Source organism: Numida meleagris, chromosome 18, assembly GCF_002078875.1.
Source record: "Numida meleagris isolate 19003 breed g44 Domestic line chromosome 18, NumMel1.0, whole genome shotgun sequence".
Taxonomy (NCBI): domain Eukaryota; kingdom Metazoa; phylum Chordata; class Aves; order Galliformes; family Numididae; genus Numida; species Numida meleagris.
Genome location: NC_034426.1, coordinates 7,931,399 through 7,946,676, shown reverse-complemented (window position 1 = coordinate 7,946,676; position 15,278 = coordinate 7,931,399). Strand labels below are relative to the sequence as shown.

Genomic DNA, 15,278 nt, shown 5'->3' with positions numbered 1-15,278 from the left:
GTGAAGAACGAACCATCTGAAGTGAATTATAATCTCGTTCAATCAAGTTTGAGATATCACTCAAAATCACCCCTAATGTGAGCAGGTACAACTCCACTGAAGTCAAGTCTGCTTACAATCAAGCTGATTTTAGCCAAGGGACATTTTTCCTTATTTCCCCTTTTTTCTCTCCCTCCCTGTCCTGAGCAATGTTCTTCACATTAGTTGCATTTTTCTTGTATTACATTTGGTTGTAGCCACTTTGGTAAGACAAACACATATCATGCAATTTTCTTCCGTAGAAATCATGTGTGCACATTATTTTCAAAATCTGTATTACAGAGTCTTTCATCCTTTTATTAGTTTAGTACTTAAGCCCTAGCCATAAGAAAGAAGCCTATCAGTGAAAATCAATTGAAATGCAGTTAGATACAGATCTGATGTACTGTGCGAGGAGGCTTAGACACAGCACAATAAAATCAATTAAGGCCTTTCCAGCCCCTACAGTTTTACCCATCCAATCACTTTTCACACGTTCCCTCCATTAGTTTTGCAAGAGGTTTTTTTCTTTATATGAATTATGATGAATGAGACCCTTGTTATGAATATATAGATGGGTCATTAGCCTATGAAAACCAGACTCTACTGGTGCTTAGTGATTAAGGCTTTCTGCTGCTACTGTCAATAAAGTTCAAATTCATCCGCCTCAATCTATGATAGGGAAGCTGTAGTCATTGTTGTCTAATTCACTTAACAACGTTATAATTGTGATTTGTTTTTGTTCATCATAATCATTTACATAAACCCTTTTGTATTTGTTAATAATTTGGATTAGTCATCAAGCTTAAGGAATGCAATAGATCAAATAAACAAAAGGGAAATAATAATAATAAAAAAAAGGCACCAGGCCTAGCCAGGCAGATGTGAAGGGCAGATTAGATCCTGGCTGTGTACAATGCCAGAGAAAGGGAACGTGTTGGAGTGGGGCGGTAAATGCGTACAAAGAGCAGGTTGGATCGTGGGACGGAGCTGGAACACTTTGCTCCTGAAACTCTTTTTCTTACAGGAGTGCTGTGCTTAGTTGTATTGGAGTGCATTTCAAGCTGAAATATCACCCAAGCCGGGGTCGACTGGGCCGGCAGCTCTGTGTGTGGATGTGTATGCAAATGAAGATGCAATAAAACAAGGCTCCTTGAAAAATCTGCCCCAGTAAATTAGCGGAAAATGCACCGCCATAAACAGCTGTTGCATTTTAATCAAGCATCTGTAGAGTATATTTTGCTTTGTGTTACAAACAAAACAAAACAAAAAACACCCAGATTGTGGCAACCTCATTTTATATTCAGAAATTAACCCGTTCCGCGCCGCTAAAAACGAGTGATTCCCCGGTCAGCGCTTCCACTCGCCGAGGGGACAGAAGTGTTTTCCACTCCCTGACTTTCAGATTGCTGTTTAATTTAAAAGACGATGTTTTTGAGTGGAAGAATTATTAGGAAATTTTACTTCCCTGTCATTCTTGGGAGGTTTTTGCTTGCTCAGTCTCATAGTTGGAGGTACATTTTAAAATGAAATCGATCCAAATAGGTTTAAAGAGTGCTTCTTCTGTATTCCCGGCTTGGCACAAATTAGAATTAATCTTGCAAAACAGTTCAGCTGTCAGCTCTTGTTAGAAAATGTCCTTTATGTTCGTGTGATACACAGTCATACATCGTGGTTTTCAAAGAGTTAATAAACACCCCGAGCTGTGCTGATCTTGTAGCTTTAGTGAGCCTTAATCTGTAAGCTTGATTACCTCCTAACCCTCAGTCGCCTGCCTCCCTCCTAACACAGCGGGAGTTTTACGGCAGCATTAGTGGCATTTTGCCCAGCTCTGGCTTTAGGGAAATCATTCAGTGAGAAAGAAAAGCAGAAGGACTGGATCTGTCTGCTGCTGCGAGGTCATTAACACGTGGCATGGCGGGGTTGGAGGTGGCGGTCCCGCTGCCACCGCGCGGGGCACGGGGCTGCGCTGGTGCTCGGTGTGCCCCGGGTGCTCCGTGCAGCAAGGGCGTTGCATTGCGGTGCAGCCATCGCTGTGTCCCTCTCGGTCCTTCTAAGGGTAATAGTGCTCCAGATTTATGTGCACCGGGCCTTCTGTGCACGCGGAGGCAGGCAGGAATATTTAGTGGAGTTTGCTCTCACTTCAGGAAAAACTCACAAATGGGACTAATTCTTACCCGCTGTATAAGCTGCTGTCCCTTGTGGACTGTGCCAGCCAAGGTGAAGAGCCTTGTTCTGCCTCCCTTCCCCACAAGGAGCACGGCACTGCTTTGTGCTGCCAGTGCTTGGTGTGAGGGGCAGCGTTGGCCTCCAGCGTTGGTATAACATCCCCTTACAGCTGGAAGTAGTGCCTCCTGGCTGGCACTAGCCACATTCTGCCTTAACGTTCAGAGAACCTTTGTGCTTCTGTCACCTGTGTTACCGCTGCCTGCTTCTGCTAGACAGTGCTGGCACTTCTCACTTAAACATATTCTGTTTCAGAAAAAATAGTGCTGGTAGGCATCGTGCTGGACGTGCACTGGGGGCTACTGCGAGCTGTTGGGTTGGAGCAGCCCCCCTGCAGCACAACCCATGGGTATGCTGCGTGGTGAATAACATCCCTGCACCAAGAGCAGCTGCTGCCTGAGGCACTGTGCGACGTGAGCAGGCTCTGCTCCGAACTCTGTGCCATGCAGGTGCCAGCAGGGGCTTTGGAAGGGAACCAGGTTGTGGCTGGGTGCTGAAGTGGGAGGTCTAAAACCTGTTGGCGTTTCTGTATTTTCAGCAGCCAGATTTTCTGAACGAGTTCAAACACCAACCTGATGAAGATTGGTTGCGTTCACTTTTCCCCACAGTACTTGTTAAAAGGATGAGCAACTAAGACCACTGCTCTGAAAGGAACAAAACCACCACCCTTGGCTGAAGTGAAACAGTCATCTTTCAAAAAAAGTATTCTGGGAGAATGCCATGTGTCTTTTATTCCCCTCTTGTATCTGAAAAGCATAGTGGCAGTGTGCCTCTCCCACTTGGAATTTGTGCATTTCTCTGTTGGCTGGTTGAAGTGCCCCTGGCTTTGCACTGTGCCTCCCCAGCTTGCTGGAGGACCTCTGGCATCCAAGGGGCTTGCAGGCAGAGAGAAATGACACAAACTCGGGCCGTGTTTTTGAAGTGAAGCGGAGCTGTTGGGCTGGTGATGTACTGTCAGGTGCTCCAGGAGCGGGACGTACTGTCAGGGATCTGCAGTGACCATGAACGGGACAGGTCTGGGGCCTTCCTGGTGGACAGGGGCAGCACGTTTGGGTCTCACTCGTCTGTGATGTGGCCATGCCACAGGCGCACGATGGGCGCTGATGTGACCCACCGTGCCCTGCTCTGCAGCTGGCATTTGGCCTCCAGCCCTTGTGCTCCGTGACCGGCTGGGTTCGGGCGGCCTTCACAGCAAGGACATTCCTCATCATCCTCACCTCGCTGCTGCCAGAGCATCTCGCCCCTGGGCTTCTGCGAGGTTGTTGCCATGTTTATTTAATAGAAGTTCGGCCTTTGCTGCTGTTTTGAAACAGTAGGCATGTGTTTATCCTCATTTCAGCATGCTGTCAGCAAGTATTGCCTTAAAAATGATCCTTACTGTAATGTTCCCTCCTCTGTTATCTACTCTAGCACCTCTCCTGTTAAGCAGTGAGGTTAAGTGCAGCGTCCAGAAGGTGCAAAGGATTTGATTCTGCAGATGATAGGCTGCCTATTACATTAATACCTTTTTCTCCTCAAAATGTCATCTTTGTCTGACAGTGCTTCTCAGGAGGTGTTGACATCAGCCAGCACTCCCCACTGCTGGCCGCACCCCGCCCGCCTGGCTGAGGCTGATCAGGTCTGCACTGTGATTCCTCAGCTCTGGAGCTTTCCTCCCCCCGCCTCCCAGTGCAGGAGCAAAATGCCCACGTGTGGGGGGAGGCTGAGGACGGAGAACTTTTCTCCTTGACATGGAAACAAATGCCCTCGTTATCTTCACAACTTTCTTGATGTGTACAAGGTGGATGACACCATCTCCTCTAGATCCTAGGAAAATAATAGAGCGTGTTTAAATTAAGCATTGAAGCTGAAGATTCTTGCTTCTGTTCCACTTTTAACCTCTTTGCTGCCTTTAAATATATATACTGGTATTCCTGGGTATTCCAGGTCGGCGCGGAGGCTGCAACTCACATGTGAAGGTTATCCTGCAGTTCACAGCAGAACTCCTATGTATTGATCAGTGTGGATATTTGCAGGTGCTCCCCAGCGCAGTATACCCAGGAGCTGACCCAGGCCAGCCGCAGAGCACACCCCATACGTTGCACTTTGCCTTTACACAAACACATGCTGGTACTGCACGTGAAGAAGAGGAGTTGCTGTTAAGTTTTAATGTTCAGCTACACTGAGCTAGGGCTAAATACAGAATGTCTGCACATAAGTTGCGTTGGAGTTCAAAGCCTTTGGCTTTTGATACTGGCCTGGAGTTTTGCACTACCATGGAATACTTGCCAGCATTTTGTAGGATAGTTTTGCACCATTATAAAATACTTGCCAGCATTTAATATCCTCTTTCTTTTCTGTGACCAGGCCGTGACCTTTCAAAATAAAAGTTGCAGATCGGAAGTAACTGGCTGAGAATTAGTGGTTGGTGTTCTCCAGTTTACATAGAAATGTCCTCAGTTAAAATATGGTTCATTCATCGGTCAAACCGTCCTTACTTCCTTTAATTGAATTAAGATGGGCAAATGAGAGATGTGTGCAAGACAGAAAAAAATTCTTCTGCAAATCACTGTTATCCTTTCGATAGTGTAAAACGAATCAATTAGAAGCATGTCAAAGCATCATTTACACACGCACGACTTTGAAGCAGAGAATATTTCATAAAAGTGGAAATTTAAATTGGAAATGGGAGAATGTAAATTAGATTTTACAATTACACGTAATCAAATTTTTCTTTTTGAGAAAGAGAGATGACTGTTATTTGATCATATTTTATAGACTGTTACATCTACTGTAATCATTTTTATAACTTGTTCATTTTGCAGACACACTCGTGTACCTTTTGTCTCATTGAATTGTAGCAGCAGCAAACAACAAAGCATAGATTTTATCTGTTCCCCATTAAAATGAAAAAGATTCTTCATGTTAGCTGGAGAACCAGCTAGGCAGCAGCCCCAGTGTACGGCTCATAATGGCACTTTGGGAAGTTCTTACATTCTGATGTTCCCCTTCTGGAAACAGATTATTGAGTTAAAAATCAAAACAAGACATAGAACTTAGTTTTAAAGCAAAAAGTGAGGAGTTGGGGTCTGTTCTTCCTGTCTCCTCCTCTATTTTCACATCAGGCGTTTTCAGAGTCTTCCAGAAAGTTAATTTGTAAAGCACTTGGCTCGCTGCGGATCCCTGCGGGCTGCAGGAGCACAGCAGCTCTCAGAGCCCCGTGCTGTGCTGCATCAGGAGCCGTGTGCTTTTCTTACCTGCAGGATTTTCGGGTTGTGCCGTTCAGTTTGCTGCGCGTTGTGGCGGATTTTCACACTGCTTTGGAGTCGGTTGGAAGGTGGAAATTCCAGCTGCTGTGCAGTGCTACCGCTAACCCTTATCCACGGGCTGACTTATTGTTGGCTGGCTTCCTTGGTGGAAGCTTTTTGTTCGCCCCATAAAGATCCGTGTAGAGAAAAAGGAAAACCAGGGAAAATAACACGATCGGTGCAAGAAGCTCTGAGCACATTAGCAACAGATTTGGAGTTATTTATTGATGTTTTTGCCCACTGGCAGTGTAAAATGTGTGTCGGTTGTCATCACCAGTAACAATTTCAGCACATTGTGTTCCTTTTTTATTTACACCAGTGGCAACATGCTTATAAACAGCGGCACCGGGGGTGGGTCAGGAGGTCAGCGCTGGGGGTTAGGAATGGGAAGGGTCATCAGCTATTAACCCGGGGGTGGCAGCCGGCAGTGCAGCCCCGTGCGTGCCGGGGCCTCGGCGCCTTCTGAACTTTGTGAAACCTGGGGGTAGTTTGGCTGTAAGATGCTTCCTAGGATTTGAGTTTGGGTATTTCTGAAGGTGAGGGGTAAAAGAAAGTGAGATTTTGTATCTGCGTCTGTTCTTGGGGCTTCCTGAGCTTTGCACCGAATTTTAAAGTATTAGGGCTGAATTCCTTCCTGCTTGGAAGCAGTGGGAGTTTTCCATTGGCTTTGGCTGGAGCTGGGTCAGGCCAAGCCGACGTGTCACAAAATAAAAAAGATTGGTGGCAGCGGGTCTGAAATGTGAACGGCGGCCGCCGAGGTAGAGGAGGTGCTGATACAAGGGCCCAGCTTCCCCTTCACACCCAAAGGGTTTCCCACTTCAGTCAGGGCTTTCAGGAGCACGCAAACCCAGGCTCTCGAGGAGAACCTGGAGTCACGGCGTGCAGGAGGAAGGCGGGCACGCAGCGCAGCACATTGCAGGACCTGCTGCTGCAAAGCAGCTCCCTGGGGTGCTGCACCCCGAGAGGGACGGCGTGCTGCCCAGCCTGCGGCAGCCCTGCATCCTGCAGCACGGCTCGCTGCTCCTCGCTGAGCACACGCACTGCGGCTGCCAGGGTGTGAGGGAGAAGGATATTCCTCCCGGATCCCTCACCTTCCTGCCCTCTGTAGAAGCTTTTGCTTTTAATGCTCAAAAGCCGAAGTGTTTTTTTTTTATTATATTCTTTATATGCTCTGCTTTCTGGAAGCCGGTTTAAAATTCATAACCGAAAAGCTGTCCAGGGCTTCACATACCTATTGCAGCGTGTTGTCACAGTAATGAAATCCATCAGCGCTGTTAAAAGGGACAAAACTGTTCCCATTAATGTTCCTGTATTTACAACTTACACTGTGTTGTGAATCGTGTACCGCCCTGAACATCTCTTTGCTCGGGCAGTTAATGTACCTGCGTGCAGTCCCCCCGCTCCGTGCTGCCCACGTCTTCACACCGCGCTGTTCTCTCGTTGCCTCCCTGCCAGGCACTCTGCTGCTGCACCAAAATACTCTGTTTAGAACCCTTTGAAGAAAGCTGAACATTTACAGTTGCAGTTAAACACATTAGCGTAGTGTTTCCAAAGATACCTAGCGGATTTGAATACACAGATCTAATGAATTTTAATGGGGATGAGCTTTGAATTATGTAAAATATAGTAAGATGCTCATCTTGAACCAAACTAAAATAATCTTTCAAAGTAACATTTTAATACACAATTTATCTAACATAGATAATTCATAGAAGTTTCTTTTAACCCCGAGTCTCTTCTGGCAAGCAGCGCTCCTGCCGAAAAGCTTTCCTGCTTTTCCTTTTCCATACAGCATCGTGGATTTGCTGAGTTACACTCCAGAAAGTTGCCTGAAGCTGCCTTTGCCCCGTCCTGTTCCTGTGGTGTTCTGAGTTAGATCTGTGAATGGAACGTGCCGTCTGCCTCTGGTGCATCCTTTGCCCATCTATGAGAACGTGCACAGTATGAAAGGAAAAATGGAATTCCTAGGCCGATAAATGCTGGATAGCACTTCCGAGAGGACGAAGCCACATTACTTATAGATATTACATTTGCATAATACATGAAAGCAGAAAAATATTCTTCCCTTTTCATCCTGAGGGGAGTGCCCGAAGTCGGGCCTTTCTCCCCACAGCGTGGGAGGGCAGCGTGGGCTGCGCAGCGTGGGGGTGGGGCTGGCAGCAGCACGGAGCGGGCAGTGGCCCCGATGCGTTGGGTTGTGTAACAGGACTCCATGGCTGGATTGCTGCAGTGTGTGCACACCCATGGTGTTACTATTAATTTTCTGAATCAAATCCTGCGCGAGGGACCAGATGGCTTGGGAGCATCTTGTCATCCCAACCGCTGCAGACACAGCTAGCCACGGAAAAAAGAAGATTGAACTGTGATTTCACAGATTTTTCATTAGTTAATCTGGGATAGAGAGGCTTCAAAGATCCCATCAGTTAATTCTCTCAGCACTTGTGGAAATTTCTGGCGCATCGTGCTAAAGCTGGTTTGAAATCCAAGCTGAGAATCGCTGCCTGACAGAAGCTGATCTGTGCGTGCTGATATTAAAAATTACAGTAATAACAAAAATACGTGTGTGAATAAAGCTCCTGTGCCCGGGACTGGACTGAGACTGATGCTTTAGAAAACACTTGGAATGCCCTCTATTACTCAAAGTAACAGTGAATCTGTCGTGATCTGTAATCTGTTTCCTTCCAAATGCTTCTGGAAAGTGTTTGCTAGAGGCACATTTTTCTGCGCACGCAGATGATAACAGAAAGGATTGCTCTCCTTTTGGCTAGCCACAGTGCCACCTTCACCTATGCAGACAGACCCACTAAATAATAATCAGTCGCAATCTGTGAACTTCCCTCCTCTTATCAATTATTAAGTATCATAAACCTTCTGTTTGGATAATCTTGGCACCACTTTAAGCGTTAACAGTAAATTTATTTTTAATTAAATCTGTGCATTGAGAATAAAACGAGGCTCTTCTGCATACTAAACAGAACACATATGCCACCTCTACTTATTATCAAAAAACCCGATAATGCTTATGAAAGTTGTAAGGGCTGCAGCTCATTGTCTGCGTCCCATTTAACTTCAGCGGCATTAGTTAATGAGGGAACATCCAGAGCGAGGAGCTGCGTTTTCTTTGGAAGCGTTTGTGAAGAGCGTTCCCCTCTCGCAGAGAACCCCGCTGCTGCCGTTCAGAGCGGCTGCGCTGCCACGCAGCGACAGGTGAGCGGGAGGTGAGGGAGCGCTCCGCATCCTGGATGCGTTTCCAGAGCAGTGCCGTGGGATGCAGAGAAAGCGGTTCTCCTTGTCGGATGCATTGATCTGAAAATTTTGAATCATCGCTGTAGGTCGCTATTGATTTTTTTATCGTTGTTATTGTAGTGGATGATTTAACTACTATTTTTATCGAAGGCTTTCGTGAAGACTCATCAGCTCGTCATTCCGCAGGAGGAAACGCGGCTCTAGGAAAACAGTTCTGGAAAGTTTTGACAGTTCAGGGCAGGAAATTTTCTGGTACCTGACATGAGACGTGGCCCAGAGCAGGCGCCCTTCGGCCTGTGTTTGTGTCGGCTGAGAGGAGCGGTGTCTGAGCCCCCGCCGCTGCTGGACGGGGCAGGAAGCCTCCCGACGGCGCTGGGAATCTCGGCATTTATTTTTCCGAAGCGGCGCTTCCAGCCCTGGGCCCGGTGACACTCGCCCAAAGGGAAACACCGGTGCGCGGCTCACACTGGGCACCCATTGTCTCGTCTGCCCCAGCCAGAGCGCGTGAAGCTGTTTGCATAGCGTGCTAACTCTGTCAGGGTCAGTTCCAGTCTGTGGCCGCTAAAAATGAGAAACGTGCCCCAACCGGGACAAGAGCAGGGTCAACAGCTGGCAAAGGATATGGCAATCATTTATATAAATATGCTTTCTCAAGCCCGCAAAAACAAAAAACCCGAACCCAACAGCTGGGAAGGGTTGGAAGTAGCCCCAAGGCTGGTTAGTTCCCTTCCAGATGGGGAGGTTAGGCTGGGGCTAGCCAGGCTGCTCCACATAGACTTCCGATTCGCATTAGGAATAAAAAGAGTGGAGGAAAGGAAAAAGGAAGAAAAGCTACAAGCATGACTGCTCTGTTTTTCACCTAACTTAATCAAATAAGTGAAGAGTTTCCGAGACGGAAGGCTTGCATTTATTGGTATTCACGCTCGGTTTTCTGTGTTTACCATGGTGTCTGATACACTCCTTAGCTGTTTAAAAGGGAAGCACACATATTGTATAGAACAGTTTATGTGTAATGACATGGTCATTTGTAGACAGATTGAAGAATCATGTGAAGATTTATGCTCCGTTCATGTCTCCATGTACCTAATGCACCGAATATATTCAGATCCAAAGGGAGAACAGACAAAGTTAGGTTGGCTTTGCCTCTGAGTTCTAACCCAGCACATTTCTGTAATTGGCTTTTACCTGTAATTCTGTGCTCAGCACGTTCTCATCTGTGAAGCCAAAGGCGAATCCTGAGCAGAGATCTGTTCAAAACCCTGTCCACAAAGGTGGAAGTTCCCTGCAAATTCAGAGGCTGCTGTCTTCAGCTAGTACCATAATTTCAGTTATTTACCATCTTCTTCCTAAGAGCGATCAGTTCTTAGTTGTAGTCTTTAAAAGGCTGGGTTTTTTTAGTCGTTAAACGTTCTTTCCTTCAGCATCCTTGCCATCCACATGGTGGTATCAGGCAGGTGCTTTCACAGCTACAGCTGCTGTTCTGCAGTGGTTAATTTCACGTGGCAGCTCCTACATTCCCATGACCAGCAGTGACACGTCTTTGCCAATAATGAACTCATTACTCAAGCACACAGGTTGAAAACTGGGACTTCATTGCTTCATTGGTGGTGGGAAGAGGATTTCTGTCCTTTGTGCTGCACGTGCAGATGTGTTTAGTGCAATGTGTATGGCCAGAGCTCTATTTCCCACTTGCAGCTCATTGTACTTGTGCCCGCACCTGCCAGTCTTTGGAAAACAAATCTGCCTTACGATCCTACGCGCTCATCTTTTGCTTCTCTGGTTGTTCCCGGGGAGGCTACGAGTGCTCCTGGCTGGCTCTTCCGCATTGTGGTTCTTCCAAATGTGAGATCTCAGCTACGTTGTAAGGGAGAGAGTATTTTTCAGCTCCAGAACATTGAGTGAAACTACTTACAGTTAGAAGGGGGAAGCAGTGTTCGTGTTAGCCCTGTGAGTATATTCATGTATGCGATATTAATCTTCTGCGCTTGATCTTATCTCTCTTCCTCTTGGAAAAGACCAGTAAAACAAGGTAATTTAAAACTACCTGAACACATCCTTCCACCTTACTGTTAGGCCCTGAAGTCATACCCTCTTGACCCCAAGGGTTATGGGTCTAGTGCCTTTTATCCTCCCTGATTTCTCAGTATCTGCCCACTTCCTGCCCGACATTAGAGCCTTGTTATATAAGGAAATTGGAAACACCACCCGGCCGGGCCGGGGCCAGCAGTCTGTGCTGGAGATAAGGCCAGCCCGGGTGCGAGCAGAGTGCTGATTTTGGGCAGACGTGGGCAGAGGGTGTCAGAAAGCTGAAGGTGCTTCGCAGCGTCCACTTAAATATTTACCGAAGAAATGAAGATTGTCGGGCAGCGTTTTTACTCAGAAAGGGTCGTTTGACTTTTAATGGAAAATATACTTTGATACTCTTGCAGCCTAATAGAACACATAATAAAATCACATTACTTTGAAGGTTTTAATAACGTAAAGGATTAACAGAGGAATTGTAAGAGGAAAAATTAATATGAGTATTAATAAGCTGCTTGATTTCCTTTTGTAGTTTCTAGCTTCAGCCTTCTGACTTCTCCCTCTTAACTCTTGTCTTTCTGAAGCGTGCTTGTGAACACCAGCTACCACGGGTTAATTTTAGTGGGGGAAACTTGAGCCAGGCTCTACCTGCAAAGCAGTGAGCTCAGCAGAAAAGCTCAGCAGGGTGAAAGAAAACAATAATTTAAAGGGCGAGCAGCATCATTTCCTCGGAAGGTTGCTGGTTGGTTTCTGTCTTGACAAAGTTAATTTTAATTTGTTCAAGTTTCAGTTCTGTGAATCAAAATTCAGAGAAACTGCAGAGCTGGATGGGGTCCAGGGAGACAAAGTAGCAGAAGTTTAAGGCAGTGGATGGTGGTGCACCAGGTGAAAAGACTGAGGGATGCGTTTCCTTCAAATGTGGAAGCAGTCCTTGGGCCATCTGCATTGAGGCGTATCTCTGCTTGCAAAATAACAATTCGGATAAGCTTCTGTTAATAGTTATTGTCTATAAATCTTAGTACCCAGAAGAGAAATGCTGTTTGAACATGGCAGTATTACTACTGGAAACCCTCACAAGCAGCAATAGCTGGAATGAATATTAAAACTCATTGGTGTAAATTTGTTCACTTACAGTGTTGAATAGAAGCAGAGAGCAAGGTGAGAAAATGTGAAGTATTTCGAGCACTGCTGAATGAAGTAACCGGTAGGAAGTATCAGTAATGTCCAGGAGGTGTGCTTGAATAATATCAGGCCCAGAATCCAAGTCAAATAAATACTTTCTCAGGACACAGTCTGCCTTCCACAGTGGGGGTGGCGGGGTAGACTGGGAGAGGGAGTGTTAATTGTTGTCCATTATAACTGGTGCTTAGAAGAAGGAGCAGGCAGACGCTGCATTTGTGTCCAAGGGGAAGGTGTAGCTGGGCTAAGGACACACGCTTCCTGTGTTGGTGACACAGAGGAGGCCCCACCTGTAACAGCAGGGCCTTGTGAATTTCTGGACTCCGTCAGCTCCTTCTGAAACACGTATCTGTTCAGTTTTAGCTTCACTGGTAACAAATGAATTCCTGTTCCTTCAGACTAAGGGTGGATTGGAACAGGCTGCTGAGCGTCTCATGATGATACAGGCACAAGTGTCTCATGCAGAAATGGAAGGAGGGGTTGTGCATTAAACAGGAGGCGGCAAAATAATAACAAGAGCTTTCCTTTGAACTTTTGGTAATTAAATGGTAAGCGTATTGTCTGTTAATTAACATCTCTGGTTCTTGGAGTGCCACTCTAAAGCACATTGCATGGATTAAGGGAGGTAAATTTTAACTTATGTACCGGCAGTTTAAAACGTATTGTTGATTTAATCTCATTGAACTGCTCAGCAAAGAACAAGCGATCCATATTACTGAACAGAGCTTGAACGTGGAATACCAAAGAAGAAGAAAAGACTGAAAATAAACTGTACGGTAGCTGACATGCTGAAAACTTCATGTAATGAGCAAAGAAGAATCCATAAAATGGAACACTAATTCCTTTCCAGAAGATTAGCCACGTGGAAATGTGCAGCACACAGAACTGGTTAATTAATAGTCAGGTGCGTCGTTTCGCTGTAGGATTTTCTCTTTAAAGAGTCTGTCTGCTTAAAACAGAGATGGGTAAAAGTGATTGAAGTTGCAGTACTGTGCTTGAAGTCCCTTTCAAGTTTACATAATTATAAACTGACTGTCCTGTCTTGGGATTTTTTATTTAATTTCCTCTGGAATAAATTTTCCTCCTGATGCACTGATTGTCAGAGCTCCTGGTAGACGTGGTCAGCCAGACTTCTGCTGCTGCGAATCCCATGTGCCTTGCCAGATATACAAATGTACAGTAGTTGCCCTCAGTTTTATTTACTTGCTCTTTACTTACTTTTTCCTTACAAAGACCCCTATCAGTGAAGCTTCACTCCTGGTTTCTTCCTTAGTGCTTCTCCATATTTATGCAAAGGACAGCTTTTCTTAGTGGCCACCTTTGGTTTTGAAGCACAAAACCAGTGAAGAGGGTGGGTACGGCTTGAGGCATTTCCTTCTCGTAGGAAGGAGCCTGCATGCACCCCAGGGTTACTGATGCCCCAGCACACAAATCTCTGATGCTGGGTGATTTGTTTTGGCCAATTCTCAAATTCAGTCCTTCCTTATTCCTGGTTTTTCACAGAATCGTAGAATAGAATCCTGCAGTATGAATTCCTGCAGTATGAAGCAAGAATGCATCCCGCTTTGGTGTTAAACTCTAATGGTGTAGTGTCATCCTGTAGCTCTTGCATTGAACATGCCTTGATGAAATTATTTCCTGTTTAATCCCCACCACCTGTGGCTGTATGAGCGCAGCGTGGCTGTCCTGCCCTGCAGGAGGGAGCAGTGCCCGTGGGTGTGCGGCCGATGGGGCACGTTCCTGCTCACTGCGTGCGAGCTGCCCAAGAGACCAAGGTTTTCTGCCCCGTTCCTGGCTCACGTTGAGGCATTATGCAGTGATCGGAGGAACGCGACAACTTAAAGCCTCATCGTAAACTGTGATTTAAAACCCAACGTTATAATAGACACTTAATTGATAATTAATTTGGAAGGAATTTTTTTCTTTATATCACGGCTCTCCAGCATATAGGCCGCGGTCCAACAAAGCACTTACATACATGCTTAACTTCAAACATGCGAGGAGCTGGAGTCAAGTATGTGCTTAAGTACTTCCTCTGCTATGTGCTGCCTGCCAGTGACACACCGCAGGATGTTTGATTTCCACAGTAGCAGGTGAGTCATTTATAAATCTCTCCATATTATGAAGTGATTTCATGACAACTCTTCAACTTGAAATAATAATTCCTGGTTTTTTTGGCATAAGATGAATTAATCTCCCCACATGCATACATGGGTTTGCAGTGCGTGTACTGAGAAACGTGTAATTTCACCTTCTGTCCGTGCCAGTTCTCAGAGACACACGTTTGCTGCTTTTCTTCCTGTGTGTGGGTTTGGGTGCAGGGCTGGAGCTCAGCGTGCGTCCCGAGCTGGCGGGGCTGGGCAGGGCTCGCTGGGGCTTTCACTGCTCACCTCCGCCGGGTAAAACAACGTGGGTTCTTGGCACTCTTTGATGGATGGCTTTGTCAGTCCTGGCAGATGTCCCCGGTTTGAAATCCTGTTGATTTTTTTTGCCGCTTTTAAAGAAAAAGCTGCTTTAAAAAGTCGAAAATGGGATCTGAAGAGGAATAAGTGAGACAGGAGCCCGCGTGTGTGTGCGCCCTTTCACAGCTGGGGTTTTGGCAGAGTGTCATTCCCGCTGTTAAACACGGTGACCTTGCTGCCTGTGATTTACTAACTGTTTTACAAACATTTCCTCACTCTGTGAGGTTTGATATGTTCTCCATCCTCCACAGCTCAGCAGAGCCGCTCCACCGCCGAGCCAAACCTGCCTTTGTTTACAGCTTTTCCGGAAATTTTCGCAGAGAAAAAAAACTTTCTCCTTTTCCAATGTTTTATTTTTAAGTCAACACTTTCTGTGGTTTATTTGTGCAAAGCAACATTCGGGTACAAGGTATTGCACCGTGTCCAAGAGGGAGCCGCTGCCTTTCTAAAAATAAGTCGGGGGTCATGTGAACCAGTGCAGAAAAATCTAAAGATACCAAATATTGCGGGACCTTTACATTTGGTGCTTCTTTTTTCCATAGTATTTTGGGCCTGGATTTTTCTGAACTTTTTTTCCCACATCAGTTTCTATATTAGAACATAACGTAAAATGATGAAACACAGGAAGGAATCTTCTTTTAAACAAAATTATCAGTGTTAAAAATAACAATCTTTTTTTCCCTCGGTGTGCGTTTTTTTCTTGCAAGGGCTTTACTTAGTCTTACTATGAGATGTAGCCAACGAGTCGAGTAATACTCCAGTGGCATTTTGTTTAGTTAGTTGAACCTTAATTTTCATAAACGCTAATTTGCCCGGTGCGCCCAGAAGTCGCTGTGAC

General features: G+C 45.9%; 1 protein-coding gene across 7 annotated transcripts in view; it reads left to right on the top strand.

The window, feature by feature from the left end:
- The window catches only part of BCAS3 (BCAS3, microtubule associated cell migration factor), a 312,898-nt gene that overhangs the window by 186,179 nt on the left and 111,441 nt on the right, over window positions 1–15,278 (top strand). The gene's annotated exons all lie outside the window — the stretch shown is intronic.